General features: G+C 45.2%; 1 long non-coding RNA gene across 3 annotated transcripts; it reads left to right on the plus strand.

The window, feature by feature from the left end:
• Positions 1 to 30: 30 nt before the first annotated feature.
• LOC118967599 (uncharacterized) lies at positions 31 to 23,521 on the plus strand. Of its 3 annotated transcripts, none has more exons than XR_012126292.1 (4): positions 31 to 143; positions 3,156 to 3,228; positions 23,014 to 23,070; positions 23,223 to 23,521. It is a non-coding gene; the product is annotated as an uncharacterized lncRNA (long non-coding RNA). The 3 variants fall into 3 exon arrangements; XR_012126290.1 differs by lacking the exon at positions 31 to 143 and adding an exon at positions 1,899 to 2,018 and having other exon boundaries at positions 23,223 to 23,513; XR_012126291.1 differs by lacking the exon at positions 31 to 143 and adding an exon at positions 1,914 to 2,042 and having other exon boundaries at positions 23,223 to 23,519.
• The last annotated feature ends 3,804 nt before the right edge of the window (positions 23,522 to 27,325 follow it).

Below are 27,325 nucleotides of genomic sequence, written 5' to 3' on the forward strand. Positions count from 1 at the left end.
GAACGCGCTCTCCTGAACGCGAGGAATTCTGGGAAGCTGCCTAGGCTGCACCCGCTTCTCTGCCTCAATAATACGGGACTCTGTGCTGAGTCAAGTCAGTAAACAGAACTGACCTTTACAAAGACCAACGACCATCTTCGGGGGTGAGTGTTCCCAACACTACTTGTGAGTGGTGTTCAGGGAGGGTGTCTCCCACCCCTCTCCAGGATGTAAGCCTTTAGGGGCGCCAGGTTAGCTCGGCACGCCTCCCCTTATTTTGGAATAAAACAGGCCGGTGATCAGCCAGCCCAACACATACTACCTAACGAAATTCACCTTTTCAAAAAAAACGGTGAACGGTTCTCTCCAAATACATTAAGATGGTGTTTAACAATAATTTAAACAAATCAGTGCAAGCAATTTAAAAATCTTATTTGTAATTTATCTACCTGGGGAATGTATCTTAATAGTTCTTCGGCTTTTCCTCTGGAAGGGTCGCCAAGCCTTGGAATACTGGGATGCTTAGATATGTTGCTTCTCCACGAGAATCAAGCTGCGTTTCAGCCTCTGGGAAAGAGTTTTGCATGTGACACAGGATGGAGATCCATTATCAGCATGGCCCATTTTGGTCATTTAGACTCAGGTTATCTTCTTGGAACACGGAAAGGACAGCAAAGGGTGAGGCGAGCGGGATAAGCGATAAGAGGAAACGAGGCACATGAACACCCTCTTGGCCTCCACATTACCCTCCCCTTGGAAGATGGACACAGAACTCCACGCTCAATTTCCACTCTATGCAAGGAGGCTTTAGTTAGAGAAAGGGAGAGAAAGCAGAAGATGTGGGAAAGAAAAGGGAGTCATTCCCAGTGCGGTCAGAGGATGGGTGCGACTGAGTACGGAAGAAAAATAGGTGGAGTTAGCTGAAATACTGAATTCAGTCCTGTTGATTCTTAGGTCTGGGGTGGGGCCTCACAATCCATGTTTTAAATGTTTTGCTTCTGATGCTGATACAGATTCGTGGATGAACGACTGTGGAAAGGAAAAGTTTGTACCTAACCAAGTCAGGACCTAATTTTTTTTTTTTTTATCTGGAGGATGTTTAAAAGTTAGTTGCTTGGGATACTTTGCTCTATTCTCTTCTTTCAAACTGCTGGACATTTTTGTATTCATTGCCTCAGGGGAGGAGTCAGCCAGCATGAAAAGGAAATGACCTTTCAATGTTTTCCAAAAAACCTAAATCTTTAGAGGAATTGATAATAACTGAGAGCACACCTGAGTTGTGGACACAAGATTCATGTCTGGGGCACTAGGAGACCATCAGACCAAGTGGGGTGGCATCCTGTGAGAAACCATTTAGCAGCTCGGGTGGAGTGGGGGAGGGGGAGCAATGTGCAGGCAATTCCGGCCAATAGCCAGGAAATCTTCACTCCAAGCCGAGAACCGTATGTGGAGTCACAAGTCACTCCTATGTACACACACTCTGACTCTAATATAAGATTCTGAAGTAGGGCCCAGAAGCAGGGTGGCCAGATTTCACTAATAAGCTGTCCATGCAACATCTGCAATCTCAAGGACACTCTTACACTAAAGTAGTATTCATTGTTTATCTGAAATTCAAACTTAACTGGGTGTCTTATTTATTACCTGGCATCCCTGCAAGGATGCCACTCACAGGTGTCTGGGGCCCCACAGAACAGCCCCCAGTGTTCTCTGATTAGCATGGTCCCTCCTCCGCCCCAGAAATCCTGCCAAACCCTGACCTGAGAAGCGGCTGGATTCACCAGGGTGACAAGAGGCAGGAAGTCAGCGGGCTCAGCAGGTTCCCTGAACATCTCGCAAGGCTCCACTCCATTCGCCCATTGGCTGTGGGAGGTTCTAGAATGCCTCCCGGCATAGTGAGAGAACAGCGTTGGAATTCAGTCAGACCTGCGTTCGGAGCCCATCCCTCCCGACTGCCAGGTGTACGGCTCTGAGCAACTACTGAACTCTTCTCGTTTTAAAAAGACTGCTCCCTAGAAGACCTGTTGTAAGGATGGAAGGTAACATGTAAAGCACCCAGCGAGGTGTGTGACGTGCTGTGGGTACTCCACAGCGCTATCCGTTCATGCCCTTAGTTACCAGTAAGAGGGAGGAGGCTTTAAATCTTATTTTATTTAAATCTTGGGTCTCTTCCTTGCCTCTGAAAGATCCTACTTAGATACTGAAATTACTTGGGAACAGTTGCAACTTTAGGTCTTTGTATCTCTGTCCAGAGTGTCCATTTCACAGGATCTTCTTTTAAGATGGTTTTCACATGGAAGAACTTATTTTAAATCCAAAGAAAGGAATGCCACCCCCAAACTGTGCTCACATTCCCTAGTTGAGCATTGTGATCGCAATTCCATTGAGCCTGCGGAGTGGGGACCATGCTGGTTTAGTTTTATTCTGCCTGACGTGCTGTTTAAAATGAAGAATGTCAGCTTGGAGTCCTTCATGCGATACATGTCTCCAAAAGGAAATCTATCTCATAAATATTTATCTAAAACACTTAAAAATAAATTGACACTACAGCCATTTCTACTTGTCCCTAACTGGCAGGATCTACGTCACCATCATGCATCTCTCTGTAGGACATACGGCCAAGAATACAGTAAAATATTTGTTAAATAGTATTCCAAGGTCTGGTTTTAAAGTATATACCCTTCTCCCCTTACTTCTCAGCTCCTGTTTTGTTATAATCCCTCAGGTCAAGTGCTGTCTTCATCTCGGTGCATAAACATGATTCTCTGTTTACCTCTGACACTGCCATTAGTATACGGTCTGAGGTTAATTGTGTTTAAAAGGGCAGGAGGGATTCAATGTCTTTTAATGATAAAAGATGATCTTAACAAATTTTATTTTAAAGTATTTTTGAAATATGCAGAAAATATTCCATAACATAAAGTTTGTCAGGGGAAATAACGAATTGCAAAACCCTCTGTGAATATGTGTACATTTATTCAATAAACCCCTACTGTTTGTGCCTGGTACTCTCGATATAAATTGATAGGAAACCATGAAGTGGCAGGAAGGAGGGTCTTTTCTTGCCAATGTATTATTCATGAGTCCTTCATTATTGATGGTGTTTGTAAGTGACGCTCCGCGCTTCTGTAACACCATTCCAGCAGGGCCTCTCTCATTTTTGCTTTATTTTACAGCTGCTGAATTTGGGTCAACAAGGAGCCAGTCTGGGCTCAGAAGACTGACTTACGGAGGGTGAATACACCAAAGGTGAGTTCAGGTTGGCCACAGACCTAGCAGAATTTTTGACCAAGTTTTTAGAAATGGCTACTTGCGACTATTTGTCAGAATTTAAAAATCTCTCTCCCTTTCTTCCCTATTATATCACTTCTTAAACATTTCCCGTTTCTCTATATGGCTCACATGGGTAGGAAGTTTTCAGTGAAACTTGCTGAGAAAAAAATCTAAATGAGTGGACTTATTTAGATCTGATACAGAACTGGCCACTATACTTTTCTTTTCCTTAGCTTGAAATTAAGACAGAAAGCGTGTAAACATTATTGCATTTTTTTCTCCATCTCAGTTTTTAAAAATTTGTGAAAGATTTTGTTCTAAGGTCAGTGATGGAGCAAAGAAGGGGAAAGGTCGGCTCCCTTTTGTTTGTAAATGCAAAGCTGAGGACGCTTAGCTGCGAAGTGTGAAGGGGAAGCATCTCCACACTGGCCAATGGTGGAAACAGAAAAATGGCCTTTCCTCCCCAGCTGTCTATTCCCAGAGCCCTTTTGTAGATTCACCTCCTCACTGGCCAGCAGCAGACCGCTACCCGACGGCAGACAGACTACAGCTCTGCACAGGACTCCCCAGGATGAGCGAGCCAAGAATTATATTCAAGTGTTAGCAGGCATGAAGCGAAAACTCCCTGATCTCAGCACTTCTGCGGAAAGGAATGGGCCTAAAAGCAGGTGCTTCTTGTAGGAAGTGCTTATGAGTCATTACTGACTCATGTCAGGGGCAAGATTTTATGACCAAGCAAGGGAAAAAGAGCTGGTTTAACTGTTACTAATTGAAAGCATCCAAGTTGCACGGCTGGGATTTCACGGTGGCCGGTAGAAGCTGTTTGCTGCTTGGTTCAGGCCTCTGTGGACGTCTGGGGTCTGCTTGGATGTTTCAATTCTATGCATGGTGTGTACGCTGGAAACTCAACTTCCATGTGTTAAGGTAGTTTTCTCTAACTGGGGGTGGTGTGTCTATGTAGGCTTTGCTCACTGTCTGCAGAGTGGCCTTTGTCGGGCAATGCCACCTATTTAATATTGAATGTAGAATAGTGTAACTTCACCCATGTTTGCTTTGGAAAATATTTGAAGAGTTCTTTTTGTGTTTTGGTTTTGCAGAACCATATTTTTAGTAGCTCATAATACTCGATTGTCCTTGGATCCAAACAAGGCGAGAAGTGTTGGGGACCTAGCCCACGAGTTTTAGGTACTGGCTCAAAATCATCCTGCCAACTAACCATTATGTTTGGTTAATTGCTCTGTTAAATCAACTCTACTACCTATGGAAACAGAGAATAAGGACGTGCTAAAGCCAGAATTTCATCTCAGGTAAAAGTCTAGCTAAAAAGAAGCTAGTGAAAAGAAATATCATGTTTAGTTTCATTTCTACTCACTTTGTCTATGGCAAAGCTGAAATATACCAAATGTTAAATAAGAAGAAAAATATATACACATGCTCTATACAACTGCTGGTTCATCTGCTCTCACTTAAATTGTTGGGCGCTGTAGATGAATGAGAAATAGGAATTCCTGTGTCTGCTCTTTAAAGAAGCTTTGTTTAACTCATTACCTGGATGTTTGATCCTTAAGTATTCACATGAACGAACGTGTTTATATTTGGCCTATGGGAGGGAGGTGCACGTGTGTCTTTAAGAACGATCTTTCACTTCTTGTATTGCATAACTTTTTAGGCCTTTGCTATTGCAGGAGTGGAAAAGAATTCTAGGTGTGTGGTGGAAAGAATACTTTTGATGACTAGCTTCAAAGAATCTTTGAAGGATTTAGTTGGTTTTTATCCAGAAGTAATTTTGGGGGAAAATACTGTATCTGAATATTATCTTGACTTCATAACACCCATTTCAGAGCTCAAGCTATTAGATGTATGTAATCTATTTAACTGTTTTATGATTTGCCAAGTAGACAGTGGCTAACATTCCTGTAACTTATCTAACATTTAGATGCTAATACGGTACCAACAGTATTTCCTCTGAAAGTTACTGCTTGCTTTTCTACCTAAGAAATGATTTTATGAGTGATTTGGAAAGAAAAGTGTCATAGTATTTCTAAGGAAGTAGGCTGATATTTCTTTGCAGAATTTTTTTCTGGTCATAGTTTCTTGAATTATGAGATGGTTTACTCTACATTCCTGCCTGCTTTTTGTATCTCATGTGATAATTCTAAAAGAAAATTTGTACAAACAAGGATATTTGGGAATTAGCAACGCATTCTTTAAATATCTACCTAAGTATATTTCATAACTAATGTTTAACTTCAGACTCAAGGTTTCATATGTGCTTTATAAATTCTGGCAGCACGGTTTTTTTTCATTATTATTTTGTATTAAAGTATCATTAATATACAGTCTTATGTTGGTTTCAAATGTACATCAGTGGTTCAACAGTACCCGTAATTAACTTGATTGCACATTATTGTGCCCTTTTATCCCCCTTCCCCCACTCTCCCACATTAGTAACCACTAGTCACTTCACAGTGTCCATGAGTCTAATGCAGTTTTGTTCCTTCTGTTTTGCTTTGTTTTTGTATTCCACAAATAAGGGAAATCATGTTGTCTTTCTCCATGTGGCTTATTTACCCTCTAGATCTATCCATGTTGTTGCAAATGGCAGGGTTTCTTTTCTTTTTATGGCTGAATAATATTCCACTTGCATATATGTACCACATCTTCTTCATCCATTCACCTACTGATATACATGTAGGTTGCTTCCGTATCTTGGCTATTGTCAATAGTGCTGCAGTCAACATAGGGGTGCATATGTCTTTTCGAATCAGGGACCTTGTTTATTTTGGGTAAATTCCTAGCAGTGGAATTACTGGGTTGAATAGTATTTCTATTTTTAATTTTTTGAGGAACTTCCATACTGCTTTCCACAGCGGTTGCACCAGTTTGCAGTCCCACCAACAATGTAGGAGGATTCCTATTCTTCTGCACCCTCGCCAGCATTTGTTTATTCTTGTCTTTTGGATAATGGCCATTCTAACTGGTTTGAAGTGATATCTCATTGTGGTTTTAACTTGCATTTCCCTGATGATAAGTGATGTGTGAAAGGAAGGAGCGACACAGCAGCAATTCACCGGAGAGTTCCGCTTTATTAGGGAAAGGTGCTGGGTTACATAGGAAGGGGCATAGGGTGATTGTGGTGTTACTTCTACGGGGCTGTTGGCTGTTGGCTTGGTGCTGGGATTGGGGGCGGCGAGAGGTGATTGGGCTTCAGGTGGCGCCGGCGAGAACCGAAGACCTGGAAGAGAAGCAGGAAGTTTGCCATCTTACTGGTGGGGACCCTTCATTCCCCCCTTTCTCCTCTATGGGGTTGTGGACGTTGCTTTCTCTCTGGCTGCTTCCTGCTGAACGGGGGTGGAGAAGGGAGTGAGGGCTTGAGGATTGGGAGGAAAGGGTTGATAGGACTCCCCACAGTAAGGACGGGTAGATGTGGACTTCTTCAGGTTGGAAATCAATGAAGGTTCCCTGTAACCATAGGTTGAGGACCTGTTGATTCCAATGGTGCCAAGAGGATATGGGTGTCAGCGGCCAGGCGTCTGTGGCCATTGTTTCCAGGAACAGTTTCCAGCGGAGAGAGGGGTCCATCTCAGCATGTGGTGAGGAGGTCATGTGAGGTTGAGGGGTCTTCTGTGGCCAGAAGCTGGTAGTTCCTGAGTAAAAGCTGGTTGAAAGCTTGATTAGAGATTTTTCCGACTTGGGATTTGATGAACTTTATTATACAGGGAAAGAAGAGACAGGCGAGAAGAATGATTATTATGGGGTCTGCAAAGGGCCAGAGCCAGGTAGGAGGGGGTTTGTTAGTATTGACGAGAATGGGTTGGAATTGGAAGCAGAGTGGAGGCTGGAGGCAAGGTCGGTGAGTTTGGTGATGTCAGTTTCTACAATGCCGGATTCGTTGATGTAATAGCAGCACTCTTCCCAGAGGAAGACGCAGGTGCCGCCCTTCTCGGCTGTAAGCAGATCTAGGGCCCGCCGGTTTTGAAGGGTGACTTTAGCTAGCGAAGTGACCTGTCTTTGGAGAGAGGCTGGGGAATCGGCAGTGGATGTCAGGGCCCCCTCAAGTTTGGCATTGAGATTTCTAACTGCCTATAGAGAGTGACCCAAGGCTTCTCCCGAAAACCCTGCCCCAATGGCTGAGGTGGTCAAAGAGATACCGACCATGATGGGAAGGAAAGCAGCCCTTCTTGTGCATGAGGGCAAGGGAGGTTGGAGCTCAAGGAATTCTGCCATGCTGTAAAGTGATAACTGTGGGATTAGGGTGACGAGAATGCAATGTGTGCTGGAGTTGGGAGGCAGTGAGTTGAAAAGACTGCCATTACACCAAAAGAAGTGTCCCGGTTGCATAAAAGTCTTAGAGCCAGAGATAGGGGTGTAGATAGAGAGGCAGTGAAGTGCGCTGGAGGGGGGTGGAGTTGGGCCTACACAGTGTGGATGGTGGGATTATCTGCGTATTCTGGTTCCCATAGGGGTATGTCTGCCAGGGGGTGGAGGGGTTGTCCTTCTGCATGGAAGGAGTAGTTGGAAATATTAAGGGGCACGGCGGCCAGCAGTGGGCGCTGTAGTGATGCGCACAAGAGACAATTGGCGGTGTTGAGGGTGTGGGTGGGAAAGATGGTGGTGTCTTGAATGAGCTGTAACCAAGAGTAGGAGGAATTGGAAGATGAAGAGGCGCCGTCAAGAGTTTGGATCATGACTTTTTCGGAATGTCCGATATCGGATGCAACTTGAGAGATCTGGGAGCGAGAGGGAACATACTCTCGAGAGATATGAAGGGTACCGTGGGGGGTCGAGGACCCCCCGTAGTAAACTGAGGCTGTGACTCCGGCGGCCCATCGAGAGTCCCAGGGATGTGGGATTGATAAGGAGAATGAGCCGTTGGGATATTTCATGAAACGGTTGGAGGAGTAATACTGTGGGTACTGGAAGTCACCCATGTAGTGAATGGCGCAAGACCAGTAGGGACATCTCCCGTAGGTGTCTGGCCATCACCTGCAATAGGCTTGTCTTTGGTCATAGAGGAAGCAGAGGTAGGGAGATTAAGGGTAGCTGCTAGTGAACACTTCGGTGGAGGGAGGAAAGTGGAGGTAAAAAGGCCCGGAGCAGCCTTTCAGAGGGCAGTCTGGTGTGGCAATGAGGGCAGTAACTTTTGTTTGATGCTGTGTGTAAGTCTGTCTGACTTTGAATCGCCATACAAAGGAGGCTGGGGTGGCGGGGAAGACAATAGGAATGAGGAGAAAAAGCAAGAGAGCAGTAAAGGAGGAAAAAGTCATGATTCGGGTATGGATGGCAAAGGGGCTGAAAAGGAGATGCGGAGTTTCAAGGGATCAGAGGGATGAGGCGTGGTAGAGTACACAGCGTCTTGGGCTGTATCCGAAGGACTCTGGATTGTGGCTGATGGGTCTTGGGTGTCCAGAGAAGGTGGGTCTGGGGTATTTGGTTTCAACCTGGAGATATGAATCCAAGCGGTGACAGAGTTATCAGGCAGTGAGAGCTTGGCGGCCGAGGGGGTGCAGAGAATAACTGGGTATGGACCTTCCCATTTCGGGGTGAGAGGGGGCCGATCCTCTGGCGGCTTATAAAACACTAGTTGGCCGCGCTGTAAGACAGGAGGATTTTGGGAGGCGGATGGATCAGGAAGGAGCCAATCCTGATATTTCCACAATTCAGTGCGGAGGAGAGAAAGTAGCGGAAGGGCCATATTGGGAGGAATTGGTCCTTTGTGGGAAGGGAGCCCCGGCAGTAGAATTGGGCGGCCGTACATGATCTCAAAGGGCGACAAGAAGGAAGCTTTCTTTGGGAGGGCCCGAATGCGGAGTAGAGCTAAGGGAAGTAAGCGAACCCAGTCAAGGTGTAGTTCTAGAGATAGTTTGGTCAGGATGTCCTTTAGAGTCCTATTGGCTCTTTCTACTTTTCCCGAAGCCTGTGGTCGATAAGCACAATGTAAATGCCAGGGGAGCGAGAGTGACTTGGAGAGGTTCTAGATAATTTCGGCAGTGAACTCAGGGCCGTTATCTGATTGGAGGGAAGTGGGCATCCCGGACCTAGGAAAGATCTGGGTGAGGAGGATAGAGGCAACCGCGGGCGCTCATTTGTTAGTGGTGGGGAAAGCTTCGACCCATCCTGAAAATGTATCTACTAACACGAGTAGGTATCTGGTACGCCGTACAGGGGGCATGTTAGTGAAGTCTATTTGCCAATCTGCGGCGGGGACATTACCCCTTGCTTGATGAGCCGGGAAGGGTCGGGCCTTGAGGGGGGTATTAGGGTTAGTGCGTTGGCAGATGGTGCACCTACGGGTGATTTGGTCAAGTAGGGTTTTGTCTTCAGGAGAGAGAGAAAAAAAGGATTGTAAAAAATGGATCAAGGATTGGGGGCTGGGATGGAACAGATCATGTAAGAAGCGGAAGAGAGACTCTTTGTCCTGGGAGCAGAGGGTGTCTTGTGATAAGGCTAAAACCGCAAGGGCAGACGGATTGTTGTCTGGTGCGTCTTCTGATAGGGCAACTGACTGGGCTACTCTGTCGGCTTTGTTGTTACCTCTTGCAATGGGGGAGTCATCCTTTTGATGTGACTTGCAGTGGACTATGCCCAGTCGGTGTGGGAGTTGTGAAGCCTCTAGGAGTTTAGTTATTAAGGCTGAATTAGTGATGGAATTTCCTTTTGTGGTGAGGAGGCCTCGTTCTTTCCATACTGCCGCGTGAGACAAGAGAATGTGGAATACGTACTTGGAGTCAGTGTACAGTGTGAGAGACATGTCTCAGGCCAGAGTGCAAGCTCTGGTGGCTGCAATGAGTTCGGCCTGTTGATTGGTTGTACCGGGAGGTAGGGCTCGTGCCTCAATGACATCTTCGAGGGACACTACTGCGTATCCTGCGTAGTGGGTGCCCTCATGTTTAAAGGAGGACCCATCAGTAAACCAGATGAGGTCGGAGTGTGAGAGGGCTCCTTCGGAGGTCGTGCAGTGGAACAGAAGGAAGCTGTGAAGGGCTTCTGGGCAATCATGCGAGGGAGTGTGAGGAGAGTGGGGTAGCGGAAGAAGAGTGGCCGGATTCAGGGGCTGGCAGGGGAGGAAAGAAATGTCTGGATTTTGGAGGAAAGAGGACAGTAAGGTCAGGAGTCTGGAGGGAGGGAGAGTCTGTAAACTTTTGTAGGTTAAGAGATCTTTTAGGTGATGTGGGGACAGAATGGTAAGGGGCGCCCCGAATGTTAGTTTATGAGCTTCTTTCTACAAGAGCTGCCCAGCGGCTAATGCCCGTAGGCAGGGGGCCCATCCCCGAACTGTGGGGTCTAATTGCTTGGAGAGATAAGCTACTGGGGCAAAGGATGGGCCATAATATTGGCCTAGGACTCCTAGAGCTTGACTGGACCTCTCATGAATGTATAATGAGAAGGGTTTTGACAAATCAGGGAGATGGAGAGCTGGGGCTTCCACAAGGGCTTGATGGAGCTTAATGAAGGGGTGTCGGGGTGAGGATTATAATGGTTCTTCAGGGGGGCCCTTGCTGAGGTCGTATAGGGGTCTTGCCAACAGGGAGAAGTTAGGGATCCACGCTCTAAAATACCCAGCTAGGCCTAGAAAGGAAAGGATTTCTGTCTTGGTTTTGGGAATGGGCAGGTCAGAGAGGAGTCGTTTTCTGTCTAAGGTAATGGACTTTGTTTGTTGAGACAGAAGGAATCTGAGGTAAGTGACAGAAGGGGAAGAGATTTGAGCTTTGACAGGGGATACCTGGTAACCTCTGGAAGCTAGAAGGTTAAGTAGAGAGGCAGTGTCAAGTTGAGACTGTTCCCACGAGGAACTGCAGAGTAGAAGATCATCCACGTATTGTAATAAGGTGGACTCGGAGTGATCATGATGAAACTGTTTGAGGTCCTGAGCTAGAACCTGTCCAAAAATATGGAGACTATCTCGGAAGCCTTGTGGCAAAACTGTCGAAGTGAGTTGTTCAGAATGTCTTGTGTATGGGTCCGTCCAGGTGAAGGCGAAAAAATCTTGGGAGGAGGGGTCCAGAGGGATAGAAAAAAATGCGTCCTTGAGATCTAGGACTGAGAACTGGGAGGCCTAGGCAGGGATCTGCGATAAAAGGGTGTATGGATTTGGAACTAAGGGATGGATAGGGACAACGGCCATGTTGATGAGGCGAAGGTCTTGGACAAGGCGGAAAGATCCATTTTTTAAACAGCTAATATGGGGGTGTTAAACAGGGAGTGAGTGGGTCTGAGATAATTTTTGTTTAAAAGATCTTGAATGATGGGTTGAAGGCCTATGATGGCTGAAGTGGTTAGGGGGTATTGGGCCTGACAGGTATGCTGAGAGGGGTCACCTAATTTGATAGAGGCAGGAGGACATAGAGCCACAGAGGGGCTTGTAATGTCCCAAACTTTGGGATTTACAGGGTGTATGAGGGCGGAACTGGAGCTTTCATTGGGTAGAGGGGGGTCGTCGGCTATTAGGGCCATCAGAAAGGGAGTACTGGGGGCTGTGGGAGTGGATAGTTATGGAAACGTGGAGGAGAGAAAGGATGTCCCGTCCTAGTAAAGGGATGGGACACTGGGGCATAACCAGAAAGGAGTGGGAGAAAGGTATGGGATTGTCTTGGATTGTGCATAAAGGGGGGGGGGGGTTTAATGGGAAAATCTGTTTACCTCCTACCTCGACGACTATGGGAGTAATGGCAGGCATGGTAGGGCCCCGGTATTCTCGCAAGACTGAGAAGGTGGCTCCTGTATCTAGGAGGAAGGAGATGGGGCGACTGTCTACTGTTAAAGTAACCCTGGGCTCCTGTTTGGTGATGGAAATGGTCAGGCAAGAAGCCCCCGGGCCCCATCAATCTTCTGCCAGCCCCACTATGGTGGGCTTAGGATGGGGGTTGTTCGTCCAGCCTCCCCTTCGGGTGGTTGGGCAATCAGACCCCCAGTGACCCTTTTTGTGGCATCTGGGGCATGGGGTGGTAGGAGATCTGGGGGACGGGCACGCCCTTGACCAATGTCCCTCTTTTCCGCATTTGAAACAAGCTCCTGGGGGGGGCTTGTTTGTAGAGGGGCGCCCAGGTTGTGGTTTTATCAGCTGGGCCAACATCTGGAAATTGGCCTGATCAGCCTTTTGTTTACAGCGTTCTTTCTCCTCCTCCCGGTTATGGAAGACTTTAAAGGCCACTGTTAGGATCTCAGTCTGTCGGGTATTGGGGCCCTGTTCTAACTTTTTGAGTTTAGCTTTAATGTCGGGGTAGCCTTGAGCTAGGAAGTATGTCATAGGACATGTCTTCCTTCAGGTGTTTCTGGGTCCAGGCTGGTATACTGTAATAGGGCTTGAGTGAGTCTGTCTAAGAACTCGGAGGGGGTTTCGTCTCTCTTTTGAATTATGTCTTGGAGTTTTTGAAAATTGACTACTTTACGAGCTGCCTTTTTCAGACCTGCTATTAAGTAGGAGACAAAAATATCTCAAGAGCGGAGACCCACGGCAGTGTTATAATCTCAGTGTGGGTCTTGTTCAGGGACAGCAGTGGGGCCAGGGGGATAGGTGGAGTCAGTCCTGTGGGTTTTGGTAGCGTGTGTTTGGGCGAAGTCCCAAACTCGTCTACGCTCTTCAGGGAGGAGAGTATTGGCCAGGAGCATGAAAATGTCATGATGTGTGAGGCTGTAAGACTGGAGGGTCCATTGAAACTCCCTGATGTATGTCGTGGGATCAGTGGAAAAGGAACCTAGGCATTTCTCAAGTTGGGCTAAATCTCCTAAGGAGAAAGGGACGTGAACGTGCATGATGTCTTTGGGTCTTGCCACCTCCCGGAGGGGGGTGATAATTTTGGGAGGCCCTCGGGACCGAGTCTGAGGGGGCAAAGACGGAGGAGGCTCCTGGGACTTAGTTAGAGGGGGACTGAAAGGATCAGGCTCGATGGGGGGGGAAGGTGAGGGGGATGAAGGTGGAGGGAGTGAGGTGGGGGAGGAGATGGTGGTGGAGGAAGGAGTGGAGGGGGAAGGGAGAGGACGGGAGGCTTCTGCGGGGGTGGAGGCAGCGGCGACAGTGGTGGAGGGCAGAGGGGTTGTAGGAGGGTGAGGGGCCGAAGGGGGAAGCCTGTATGGTGGCGGCTCGTCAGCTGGGTCAAAGGTAATCGAAGAGGGACTGGGAGTGTGGGGAGGGGAGGGAGACAGCTTGCAGGTCAGGAGAACTTGGGGCGGGGAGCAGGTGGTGCAGAGGCTGGGATTTTGAACTAGGAGGCGAAAAGCTTCGATATAGGGAATCTCCTTCCATTTTTTCAGGCGCTGACAGTAGTTAAAAAGATTGCGAGTGATGTTAGGATCAAGAGTTCCCCCTGTGGGCCATTGGTTGTTATTGTCCAGGGGGTATGTCGGCCAATCTTGGGAGCAGTATTTATGGAGAAGTTTTGGTTTTATATCAGGCGTCAGGGAGAGGGTAGCCAGATGCTTAAGCAGGCATTCAAAAGGTGAAATTTCAGGGAGGGATGAGGAGGCTCCCATGGCTAAAGGACAGAGAAGGAGACAAACAGGGGAAGACGAACAGAGATCCTCGGACTGGGAGCAGACCGCAAGGAGAAAAAGGGCATCCCTGATGATCCTTGGTGGTCCTCGGAAACTCGTATACGAGTCGGAATTTCTTAGGAAGTGTGGGTCGTCACCCAGACTTCTCTAAGAAGGCAGAGTGCCGGAGTCATGAGGAACCTTGTACTAGGAATTTTCGGTGGACGGAACGGAAGGAGGAGGGGGAAAAGGGAGCGTTCTCATCTGCAAAGGAGTCACCTTGCTTATGGCTGTTGGAGGGGGGCCTGAGGGTCCGCCGCAGCCGTGAAGGCCTGAGGCGGGGAGAGTTCCCTCCTCATCCCCGAGCGTCAGGGCCTTGCCGGACGATCACGGTCAATGGCACTGTGATAGCTCGGGGGAGAGTGGCCCACCCCGGGGGAAAACTTACCCACAGGCCAAAGAGGAGTGGTGAGTGTGATGAGCCAGCGCCGGAAAAAGAGGACGAGGGCAAGCTGCTGCTGGTGTTGGGGGGAAGACGGGGCCCAGTTGGGGTGTCCCGTCTCCCGGGTTTCGGCACCAATGAAAGGAAGGAGCGACACACAGCAGCAATTCACTGGAGAATTCCGCTTTATTAGGGAAAGGTGCTGGGTTATATAGGAAGGGGCATGGGGTGATTGTGGTGTTACTTCTATGGGACTGGTGGCTATTGGCCAGGTGCTGGGATTGGGAGGCGGGCGAGAGGTGATTGGGCTTCAGGTGGCGCCGTCGGGAACCGAGGACCTGGAAGGGAAGCAGTAAGTTCACCATCTTACAGGTGGGGGCCCTTCAATGTGGAGCATCTTTTCATGTGCCTGTTGGCCATTTGTATTTCTTCTTTGGAGAAGTGTCTGTTCAGGTCCTCTGCCAATTTTCTAATTGGTTTTTTTTGGGGGTGGCGTGTTGAGGCATATGAGTTCTTTATATATTTTGGATGTTAACCCCTTATCAGTTGAGTAGTTTATGAATATATACTCCCATATTGTAGGATGCCTTTTTGTTCTATTGATGGTGTCCTTCACTGTCAAGAAACTTTTAGTTTGATGTAGTCCCACTTGTTCATTTTTTATTTCATTTCCCTTGCCAAAGGAAATGTGTCCAGGAAAAAATTGATCATGCTCATATTCAACAAATTTTTGCCTATTTTCTTCTAAGAGTTTTATGATTTCATGACTTACATTCAGGTCTTCAATCCATTTCAAGTTTACTTTTCTGTATGGAGTCAGACAATTATGCAGAATAACATAATTCTCATGTGTAGCTGTCCAGTTTTCCAAACACCAGTTGTTGAAGAGACTGTCATTTCCCCATTGCATATTCATGATTCCTTTAACATATATTAATTGACCATATATGTGTGGGTTTATATCTGGGCCTTCTATCTTATTCCATTGATCTATGGGTCTGTTATTTTGCCAGCACCAAACAGTTTTGATTATTGTAGCTTTGTAGTACAGCTTGAATTCGGGGAGAGTAATCCCCCCAGCTTTGTGATTCTTTCTCAGGATTGCTTTGGCTGTTCGAGGTCTTTTGTGGTTCCATATGAGTTTTAGAACTATTTGTTCTAGTTTGTTGAAAAATGCTGGTGGCATTTTGATAGCAATTGCATTGAATTTGTAAATTGCTTTGGGCAGGATAGCCATTTTGACAATATTAGTTATTCTCATCCATGAGCATGGGATGCATTTCCATTTGTTAGTGTCTTCTTTAATTTCTCTCATGAGTGTCTTGCAGTTTTCACAGTACAGGTCTTTCACCTCCTTGGTTAGGTTTATTCCTAGGTATTTTATTCTTTTGATATAATTGCAAATGGAGTTGTTTTCCTGATTTTTCTTTCTGCTAGTTCATTGTTAGTATATAAGAATGGAACATTTCTGTGGATTAATTTTGTATCCTGCAACTTTGCTGAATTCAGTTATTCTTGTAATTTTTTGGTGGAGTTTTTAGGGTTTTCTATGTATAATATGTCATCTGCAAACAGTGGCAGTTTAACATCTTCCTTTCCTATTTGTATGCCTTTTATCTCTTTGTGTTGTCTGATTGCCATGGCTAGGACCTCCACTACTATGTTGAATAAAAGTGTTGAGAGTGGGCATCCTTGTCGTGTTCCTAATCTTAGAGGAAAAGCTTTCAGCTTCTTGCTATTAAGTACGATATTGGCTGTGGGTTTGTTTGTATATGGCCTTTATTATGTTGAGGTATTTGCCCTCTATAGCATTTTGTTGAGAGTTTTTATCATGAATGGATGTTGAATTTTGTCAAATGCTTTTTCAGCATCTGTGGAGATGATCATGTTTTTATCATTCTTTTTGTTAATGTGGTGTGTAGGGGACAGCCTTTGTCTTCCCCCATGTCTGAACGCAGAATGGGGAAGCACCAGCTTGAGAACAACTGGTGCCGTCCTTGGAAGTTATCTGCCCACAAAAGCATATCTTGTCCTCGAAGACGAGCCAAGATGCCTCACGCTGAAAACAGGGAGACCTTGAGGACGTGTGAAAACACCGCCCCTGCTTACTGGCAGATTCTAAGAAAATCAACAAGATGTTCTGGCCTGTCGCCCTTGAGAAGGGAAAGATGAGTATAGCACTTGGCTGAGGTCCGAGAAAGGCAGTAGAAAACAAAGGCCCTGCGCCACATCAGGGCTGCAGCCATTTCCTGTCTATTTGTCTGTGTTTTTTGTTCCCTCTCATTTCCCCTGAGAAAACACTGAAACAAGCGGCACACAACATGGTGTATGATACTGATTGATTAACAAATATTGTACCATCCTTGCATTCCTGGGATAAATCCCACTTGGTCATGAAGGATGGTCTTTTTGATGTATTTTCAGATTCTGTCTACTAATATTTTGTTGAGTATTTTTGCCATCTATGTTCATTAGGGATATTGGTCTGTAATTTTCTTGTTTTGTGGTGTCAGTGTCTGGTTTTGGTATTAGAGTGATGCTGGCCTCATAGAATGAGTTTAGAAGTATTCCCTCTTTTACTTTTTGGAATACTTTGAGAAGGGTGGGTATTAGCTCTTCTTTGAATGTTTGGTAGAATTCAGCTGTGAAGCCCTTTTGACCTGGAGTTTTGTTTTGGGGGAGTGTTTTGATTACCAATTCAGTGTCTTTGCTGGTAATTGGTCTGTTTGGATTTATGTTTCTTCATGGATCAGTCAGTCTTGGAAGGTTGTATTTTTCTAGGAAGTTGTCCAATTCTTCTAGGGTGTCCAATTTATTGGCATGTGATTTTTCGTAGTATTCTCTAATAATTCTATTTCTGTGGTATTTGTTTTGTTTGTTCCTTCTTCATTTCTGATTCTGTTTATTTGTGTACACTCTCTTTCTTGGTAAGTCTGGCTAGGGGTTTATCTCTTTTGTTTATTTTCTCAAAGAACCAGCTCCTGTTTTCATTTTTTGATTTTTTCTGTTGTTTTATTCTTCTCTATTTTATTTATTTCTGCTCTGATCTTTATTATGTCCATCCTTCTACTGACGTAGGGCTTCATTTGTTCTTCTTTTTCTAGTTTCTTTAATTGTGAGTTTAGACTGTTTATTTGGGATTGTTCTTGTTTCTTGAGGGAAGCCTGTATTGCTATATGCTTTTGTCTTAGAGCCAGCTTTGCCACCTTCCACAGATTTTGGGCTGTTGTGTTTGTTTTCATTTGTCTTGACTTCTGTTTTAATTTGTCCATTAATCCACTGATTATTTAGAAGCATGTTGTTTATACTCCATGTATTTATAGGTCTCTGTTTGGTGTAATTTATTTCTAGTTTCATAGCACTGTGGTCTGAGAAGCTGCTTGATACAATTTCAATCTTTTTTAATTTATCAAGGCTCTTCTTGTGGCCTCGTATGTTATCTATTCTGGAGTGTACACTTGAGAAAATGTGTATCCTGCTGCTTTTGGGTGGCCTGTAGATATCTGCTAAGTCTATTTGATCTAATGTATTGTTGAGTGCCTGTTTCCTTTTTTATTTTCTATGTGATTAATCTGTCTATTAATGTGAGTGGTGTGTTAAAGTCTCCTAAAATGAATGTGTTGCAATCTATTTCCCCCTTTAATTCTGTTAGTATTTGTTTTACATATTTAGGTGCTCCTATGTTGGGTACATAGATATTTATAATGGTTATTTTATATCCTCCTGTTAGACTGACCCCTTTACGATTATATTAACATCCTACTTTTTCTTGCTATTTTGTTTTGAAATCAATTTTGTCTGATAAAAGTACTATTCCTGCTTTTTTCTCCCTATTATTTGCATGGAATATCTTTTTCCATCCCCTCAATTTTAGTCTGTGTATGTCTTTGGGTCTGAAATGAGTCTCCTGCAGGCAGCACAAATGGGTCTTATTTCCTTATGCATTCTGCCACTGTATGTCTTTTGATTGGTGCATTCAGTCCATTTACATTTAAGTGATTATTGATAGCTACGTACTTATTGCTATTTAATTACCTGTTACTGTTTTTTATAGCTCCTCTCTATTCATTTTTTTCCTCTCTTATCTCTTGTTATTGATGGTTTTTAGTGTTGTGATTAGATTTCTTTTTTAAAAAATTGATTTTTTTGTGCGTGTTTATTGTAGGTTTTAGTTTTGTGGTTAACAAAGATTCAAGGATGGCTTCCTTACTATATAATAGTCTATCTTAAATTGCTGATTACTCTATTTCAAATACAATCTAAAGGTAGTTTTTTTCCCCCTTCTTCACTTATTTTGTATTAGATGTCATAATCTGCAGTTTTTGTGTACCTCTTGACTGATATTGTCTTTTTTCTCTAATTTTGTATTTCCTTGGTAATTAGTTGGTTTACTACATTTACTGTGGGTTTATTTTCACTGTTGAAAGCTATTCATTCTTAGGGTTGTTTCCATGTACAGCAGTCCCTTTGACATATCCTGTAAGGCTGACTTAGTGGTGGTAAATTCCTTCAACTTTTATCTGGAAATTATTTAATACCTGCTTCAAATTTAAATGATAATCTTGTTGGTTGGAGGTCCTTCTGTTTCAGTACATGAACTATATCATGCCATTCCCTTCTGGCCTGTAGAGTTTCTGTTGATAAGTCTGCTGGGACTTCGTTTCCATTATAAGTAATCTTTTTTCTCTCTATTGCTGCTTTCAACACTCTCTCCTTATCCTTGATCTTTGCCATTTTAATTATTATATATCTTGGTGGTGTTTTCCTGGGGTTCCTTTTGTTAGGCGCTCTCTGTGCTTCTGTGACCTGAGTATATATTTCCTTCTCCACATCAGGGAAGTTTTCAACAATTATTTCCTTAAAGAAACTCTCTATCCCTTTATCTTCCTTTTCTTCTCTGGTACTCATTATGGGAATATTGTTTTGTTTGGATTGTTCACATAGCTCTCTTATCACTCTTTCATTTCTAGAGATCCTTTTTCCTCTCTGTTCCTCAGCTTTTTTGTTTTCCTGTTCTCTAATTTCTATTTCATTTTGTCTTCTCTACATGTGCTAGTCTACTTTAAAATCCTTCCAGTGTGTGTTTCATTTCAGATACTGTATTCTTCAGCTCTGAGTGGCTCTTTTTCAGGTTCACTATCTCTTTGTTGATATCCTCCTGAGACCTTGAATACTTTTCTGTAAATCCATGAGCATGTTTATGACTTTTATTTTGAAATCTTTATCAAGAAGATTGGTGATCTCTCTTTCACGTAGCCCTCTTTCTGGGGTACTGTTTTGTAGTTTTGTATGGATCACATTCCTTTGTCTACTTAGTCAGGCTTTCTGTGTTTCTTCCTTTGTGTCAGATGCCTCTGCTATGCCTTCTGGCTCTATGACGAAGGCATCCTATGGTGCCCAGAAGCTCAAGATTCTTTACTCTCTAGTGCCTGTTTCTATTTTGTGGGGACCCCAGCTGTCAGTATGCCATGAGTTGGACTCCCTTTTTGTCTGGCTTCCATAGTGGTCTTAGTCTGGTTGAGCAATTTGCTTTGGTCACACTTTTGTGATCAGCTCAGGAGTCTGTTGCATTCACTGTGGGCAAGGGCTGCCCTCTGCCTGGCTTGCAGCAATGGCGGGGATGCAGGGTTAATGGAGTGGGTGGATTGATGCTCAGCTCAGACCTGGCCAGATACGGACCACCAGGTTTGGACACCCGTAGGGAAGGAGGAGCTCTGGGGGCTGGCTCCTGTATGCACCTCCCCGGTTAGGCTGAAATGGAGCCAAGGAAGCTGGGAAAGACCCCCTCTGCCTGCCTGGCAGCAAAGTCTGATGCTACTGCCAGGCCAAGTGGGTTGTCTCCCAGCAGCAGGCGCAGGGAGGAGCCTCAGGGCTGTGTTGCCAGAAAGGGGGTAGAGTGTCTGGGGCTTCAGAAAGTTCCCAGTCTGCTGGGCCAGTGGAGCACTGGGGAGGCATGGTCCACCTGCCCTTTCTCCTGAGGAGAGTTCTGTCCAACCCTTGCACCTCTGGCACCTCTCCTACTGCTGGAAAATCTTTCAAATTGCAGCCTCTGCTTTGGGTCTCAGGTCTGGCAGAGCATGCCTGCCCTCCACACTGGCTGGAGCCTCAGCCTTCCGGAGTGTTCCACCTGCCCCTGGTGTCCAGCCCTGCCACTCACCAGAACCCAATGTGATGTGGGCTTCGGATCCCAGGATGGGTGTCCAGGACCAGATGCTCAGTGCTCTGGGCTCCTACCCACTCCTGGCTCCATTCCTCTTTCTCCTGCCTGTGGGCTGGGATTGGGGGAGGGCTTGGGTCTCACTTGATCTCAGCTTTGCCACTTTACTCTTTTCTGTGTGGTCTCTTCTTCCTCAGGTGTAGGTGACCTGTTCTGCAGTCTTCAGGTCGTTTTGAGGTTTAGTTGTATTTGCTGTATTTTCTTCTTTTATGTGTTTTTGGAAGGAGGTTTCTGCCTTGCCTTCCTACTCTGCCATCTGTAATCTGTCAAACGTGTGTACAAGTCACCTAGTGATCTTGTCAAAATGCAAATTCTGACTGAGCAGAGGATGGGCAGAGACCCTTTCACAAGCCCCCAGGGAGGGGCACTGCTAGTCCATGAATAGCAGGAGATCAAAAGACATGTCCAGACTGGGCAGGCTGTGCCTTTCTGAGGTGGTGTGACACGTACATTAAGACTGTTGACATGTTGATTTGTAGAACACTCTTGAAAAGGATAAATCATTTCAAATACTGATTCTGCCGTTATTTTTTAAATAATAGAAAAAAAACTTCTTAAAATTCCTCTGTGCCCCAGTTTCCTAATTTGTAAGATGAAGATAGTAAGTCCTCCCAGGATTGTCAGGATTACATGGAAATCTCTCTACAACATTATTATGGGAACTTGTTCATGAGCCTCCTGAATGCTTTATCATGAATAAATAAATAAACTTGAGAAATATTAATTTGTTGTGCCATATAGAAAACAAGCTCATACAAGCTAGGAAAGTTTATATGAAACAGTATAGTTGTACTCATCATTATATTATTTATTACAACAAAATAGAAACGACATTGGTGGTATTTGGATTTTGGGGAAATAAGCTATAGTATATATGAAGTGACTGCTACATGTCAACACTGTTCTGTGTGTTCAGGATATAATAGTGGGAAAAAAATCCTTGTCTCTTTGGAGTCCGACATCTAGTAGGGGAGAAATGAGTTTCTATTAAAATACACTGAAAGAAACAACCCAAAACACAAGATCACTTCACCATTTCAATTTTGTCTGAGTCTAACAACAAATGGGACTGGAAGTTAATAAAAAGAAGGAAAGAATGAATAAATAAGAGCGCTAGTTCATAAGACAAAATCTACATGCGACAGCTTCTAATTCCGTGAGCTACAGAATCTTATAGGGTTTTTAGGGATTAATCTTCATCATCTACAGAAATTGCTTAGAGGTAATTAAATAGTAATTATTCCCTTCCTCAAAAACCTGTTAACTCCTAATATGGGTGGAAGGATTTCAAGAATCCCTATTATTTTTCTCTGCCAACTGACATTTTTTCCAATTTATATATAGTATCTCTTAGAGTATGTTCAATAACTGTATGTGTGAAGACAGAATTTTTAAAGTTTTATAATAACTTACAATCCATTCTACTACTAGTAATTCTTAACTGAAGGATGAGTTCCATACTAAAAATGTACAAGGCACTCTAGGTTTGGTGATTTGTAACTCCAAGCTGAATTTCTGCACAGAAGCAATTATTATTTTCAAATCTCAAGCTATGAACAAGAAGTTCCATCATCCCATAATGAGACTGATATTATTTCAGGGTAAAACTGAACAGTGGGAAATTTTGAACACAAATTTATTCTTGCCTCTTATTTCTTCTCTGCAGTCAAGTCTGGTAAAGTTTCCAATAACTCAGTAACATGAATGTGGGACTATTAATGTTCTCTCAAATATTATTTTACTTCAAAGAACCTTAAAGTGGGGTAAATAATTGAGATCAAGTGTAAAGGGGATGCAAATTTTTCCATATTTCCCCAAATCCTACCAATGTTCTATGCTGAAGTTTTAGTTGGCCTGGCTTTTTTTGCACACCTCTTCAAAACTTGGATATGAAGGCTCTCCCATACATCAAGTAATAGCCTCCAAAAAAGGGGTGATATTTGAGTCCCAGCCAGTCCACTTCCTTTGCTGGAATGCTGAGTCTGGTAGGGTGAAAGGAGAAAATAGGATGTGTCTATATAGTTCAACGTCTTATATATGTAGCTCCTTAAAAGAGTCAGATACAGATCTCCCCTGTACGTTAGCTAATTAGGAATTACTTCACTCTGCTTGTCAAATACCTAGCTAAGAACTGTGAAAGAGAAACTATTGTATTTAAGAAGGATGAGATGTTGCAGGAGGAGGAGCACATACGCCTGGAGAGTCTAGTGGGGGGTTTGTGGAGGAAGGAAGCTAAGACCAGGTCGCAGGAGGGAGTAGATTGATTTTGTCTATCATATTTGGCAGTTCTTATTTAGTCTTGTTGATTACCTTGGAGGTGCCACTGAAAGCCCTTTGCTCTGTAAACCTGTGCAAGCAAGATACAGCATGGTTCCTTAGGTACTGAAATGTACTATAAATTCCAAGGTACTGTAAGATTAGTTTCACAGTTTGATGGAACATGATTTATACAGTGATTTGAATTGTGCAGTTTGGTGGTGGAGATGGTATAAAAGTCTTGGAGTTAGTAATTTGTATCTGATAGCTGGATATTAGATGTTTGCTCTCTAAGCAGTTATTAAGAGCTATACATATATTAATTCTGTCATCAGAACCACCACTCTATTGAGATTAATATTCATTCTATTTGCAGAAGAGGAAACTGAAGCTTAGAAAAAGGATCAGTAACTTCCCCAAGGCTACACAGCTAGTAAGTATAGATTTGAAATTGAGTCTGTTTGACTCCAAACCTATTTATAAGCTTTAAAATCAATTGTGTCAAATGGAACACTAAGCCTGTGTTTTTTCACAGTAGGAGGCTTTTCTCCCTAATCACTTGCTTACTTGTCTCAACTCTTATAGAGAGAAGTTGGATTCTCCTCATGGCTTTGACTGACCAGCTCAGTATCCTTTAAAGCACAACCTGAATTCTCTGGACCCTTCTTAAATGAGAGGGCTGGACTACATGATCACCAAGACTGTTCCAAAGGTCAGTTCCTACAGTCTCTATACTTTGTGGATTCAGTCTTTGAGCCTAGCTCACTTATTCAATTTCCTAAATATAATGCTTTCTATTTGGAGCAAATATGTGTATAATTTTATTACTGGTAACATACCACTTATCTCTAATGTGAGCTGTGTAGGTTAATAAAACTGTAATCGTTTATTGCATCTCTTGCATACCAGGTGTAAGTCCGGGGAGAGGAAATCCCGGGGCAAAATACCTCTAAAAGCTGAAATCAGTCGAAGGGAGAAATAAAGTTTAATACCCATTTATTGCTTATAAATTGCAGTCCAGGGCCATCTCTCTCCCCTGCTCCAGAAGGAAGCAAGCAAGTCATCAAGCCAGCCCCTCCCTTTAAATGCCCAGGTTCAGACATACCCTCGGTTGCCCAGGTAATTACCCATTGACACAGAGATGAACTTCTCTCCACTGCTGAGGATATGCAAAATGCACTAAAGTCAGGTGAGATAATCTGGAAATGTTACAATTTTACCCACAGGCCATTCTCACCTTAGAATCTACTTGTTCCACTTCTTCCGCAACGGTCACTGGGTGGGAAAACTGGAGCATTGTGACCAGACTAATTACATAACAATAGCAAAGCAATAAAATTATGACAATCATCAAGCCTGAGGAGTCAGCTAGCTTCAAAGTTCCATGCAGATTTAAGTCCATAGCTCGTCCATTCCATAGGCAGGTGGTAGCCGAGGGTTCAGAGCCATCATCACGTGGCAGCTGCAGCCAGGGGGGTGCATCCAGGCTGCAAGGACTGTAGGAGAAAATAACCTTAAGGGAGGTAAGATACATGTTGTAATGACACCTGCATAGGCACCTCTTGTTCATCAGGTAGGATACATGCAAGAGAGGGTTCTGTGATAGGACAGTGGCAGGACTGGGATCTCGTCCTGGTCTACTGACCAGACCTTCACCCCCCTCCCTGTGGGAGTTACAGATGGGTCAACATATAGGGCTACGGGAGGTACATGCACTGGCCACAAAGATAAAACAAAACTTGCTCGCAAGATGCTCTTATCTTCTTGACATTTTGGGTACACTACTGGGAACTTTGGGGGCCATTCAGCTGCTTATTCCAGGAATACACAGGAGGTCAGCTTACAGGCCTTTCCCCCAAGGTGCCAGAAGGGCCAGCCATCGCTGGTCCATGTGTCAAAACGTCCAGGGCCATGTGCATTCAGCAGTGTCTCCAGGCCTTAATGCAGTAGGGCGGGCAGCAGGATGTTGCTCTGCTGCCATATCCTGGCTTCAGTAGCTCCTCTTTGGTTTGGACGCACAGTTGTATAGGGGAGGCGGCAAGGTGCGTGAGCACATCCACGGGGCTCGGAGCTCCTTTACGTGGCTTCTCATTCAAACACTGTAGCATGGTCCATAGGCGAACTGACCAGCCCCATAGACTGCTGGTGTCCAGATTCAGGCCAGATGTCAACAAACTGTTGTACCTCTCTATCATGCCTGCCCTGGTAGGATTATAGGTACATGAAATATCCACTTTATTCCTAATTGCTGCACCCATTCTTGTAACGCATGTCCAGTAAAGTGGGTGCCTTGATCGCTCTCCATCACCTGCGGCCGGCCATAGGCTGCAAAGAGAAGCTCCAGGCCCCTTTTGGTGGTTTGCTGATCTGCACGATGTACAGGAAAAGTAACCAGTAGTCCAGTAGCCGTGTCCACACAAGTCATGGCATACCGATATCCTTCTAATATGGGCAGAGGCCCAATATAGTCTTATTTGCCACCTGACAAGGCGTATTGGCCCCCTTACTATTGTCCCATGTTGCTGTGAGACTCGGTGTAAGTCCCTCTTTAGAGCACACAAGGCACTCCTTCCGGGCTCTGCTGACTTCAAAGGTCAATGGCAAGCCCCACCTACAGGCTACAGCCCACATTGTCTTCTGCCCCACGTGCAACAAACGCTGGTGTAGCCATTGGGCCACATCAAAGGCAGGCTTTCCTTCAGCCAGCACACCTGGGCCAATGTGTCTGCTTCATCATTCCCTGGGGATGCCAAAGGCAAATGATATACTGATATACGGTAACAGTCTTAGTCTGACCAGAGGCCCATAGGTCTTGGCACAACTCTTGCCCCCAAGGGGGCCGGTGACCAACCATCCAGTTGGCATGAATCAAAGAACACTCAGCTCCTGTATCCACCAGCACCAGGACACGTTGTATATTCATGGGGAAACAATGAATTGCTAATTCTACATGTGGCCTCTGGTCCCCACCATGTCCCCCAAGGTGGGGACTTTGACCCCCCCCCCCTCAGTTGAACCGCGATGCCCAATCATCCTCCTCTGGGGGTGAGGGCTCAGGCGAATCCTGAATACTGTCTCCCATACTGCCATACTGGACTACTGGTTACTTTTCCTGTACATCGTGCAGATCAGCAAACCACCAAAAGGGGCCTGGAGCTTCTCTTTGCAGCCTATGGCCGGCCGCAGGTGATGGAGAGCGATCAAGGCACCCACTTTACTGGACATGCGTTACAAGAATGGGTGCAGCAATTAGGAATAAAGTTTTGCAGGGACACAGGCTGGGCATGAGGCCTTGACTCTGTTTTCTGTGTCCTGGACCTCAGGGCCTGGAACTGCTGCTCCGGCTTTAATTGGTGCCATAGTTCTAACAACATTCTATGGGCTGCCCATCGAGTTTTTTTTTTCACTACCCTGGCTTTTATCAAATCAACCCACACCTGGGTCCTCGAGACCTTCAAGGGGCCTTTTGCACCTCTCCTTTCACTCGTGGACTGTACTTCCCTCCGTGCCCTTGTTGTTTCAACCTCCCCCAGATCTGCTAAAGTACGAGTAGCCTCCTTTATGGGGCGCCCTAGGTGGGGGGCAAGAGTATTCACTAGGAACCCACAAAGAGATGTGGGAGCTGTGTGCAGCACCAGATTTCTCATTCCTACAGTGAACACTTTCTCATCAGGGCCCTGGGGGTCCATATTATAGATGATATTTTTCATACCCAATTCCCACAGTACCGATTGGAGTTGAAGGAACTACTCTTTCCTCCCCCTCCCCCATGGCCTCCTGCAATGCGGCTTTTCTTGCTGTCTCCCCCCTCGCCACTTCTAAGGAATTTCCTAGGAGCGTGACCTGCCTTTTCAATAACTCTCTCTCTTCTTTAACAGCTTCCCATGGGTTATTGCAGAGCTCCTCCCAGCGATGCTGAGGTGTGTCTCTCTCCCACCTAAGTCCCTCGATAATCCTCTTTCTCCTGTATAACATTTTCCACTATGTTATTGAAAAGAGACCCTACAGTGCCAGCCGCCACACAACCCCCTAAGGTCTCCAAGCAGTCTTCCAACTCACGGAGGGCTAATTCTGCACCTTCCCATGTTTCCACCCTTTCCCAGTTCTGGGGAAGGTCCCACCCCTCTAAGCGGTACTTTACCCTAGACCAATTCCCCACTAGGGGTTCCCAACTTGGAAGCCCCACAGCTGGGGGTTTAATAACAGGTGAAGTGACATCCCCTGCCGCTGCACCCACTGGGGCCTCCCCACCATCCACAGGAGCAGCCCTCCCAAAGGTCGCATCCATTATAACAGATTTCGGGTTCAGAGGCACCGCGACTTTCTCCAGGTGTAAGGCCGGGAGGAGGAAATCCTGGGGCAAAATACCTCTAAACACCGAAATCAGTCAAAGGGAGAAATAAAGTTTAAAACCTGTTTATTGCTTACAAACTGCAGTCCAGGGCCCTCTCTCCCTCTCTCTCTCTCTCTCTCCCCCCCGCTGCTCGGGAAGAAGCCAGCCAGCCAGCCAGCCCCTCCCTTTAACCTCTGAGGTTCAGACACGCCTTCGGTTGCCCAGGTAATTACCTACTGGCATGGAGATGCAAATGCACTAAAGCCACGCGAGATACTCTGGGAATGTTACAATTTTACCCACACCAGGAAAGATAACGATGTGCTCTGTATAGATGGTCATAACGGCTCTGTAA

This window comes from Manis javanica, chromosome 16, assembly GCF_040802235.1.
Source record: "Manis javanica isolate MJ-LG chromosome 16, MJ_LKY, whole genome shotgun sequence".
NCBI lineage: Eukaryota > Metazoa > Chordata > Mammalia > Pholidota > Manidae > Manis > Manis javanica.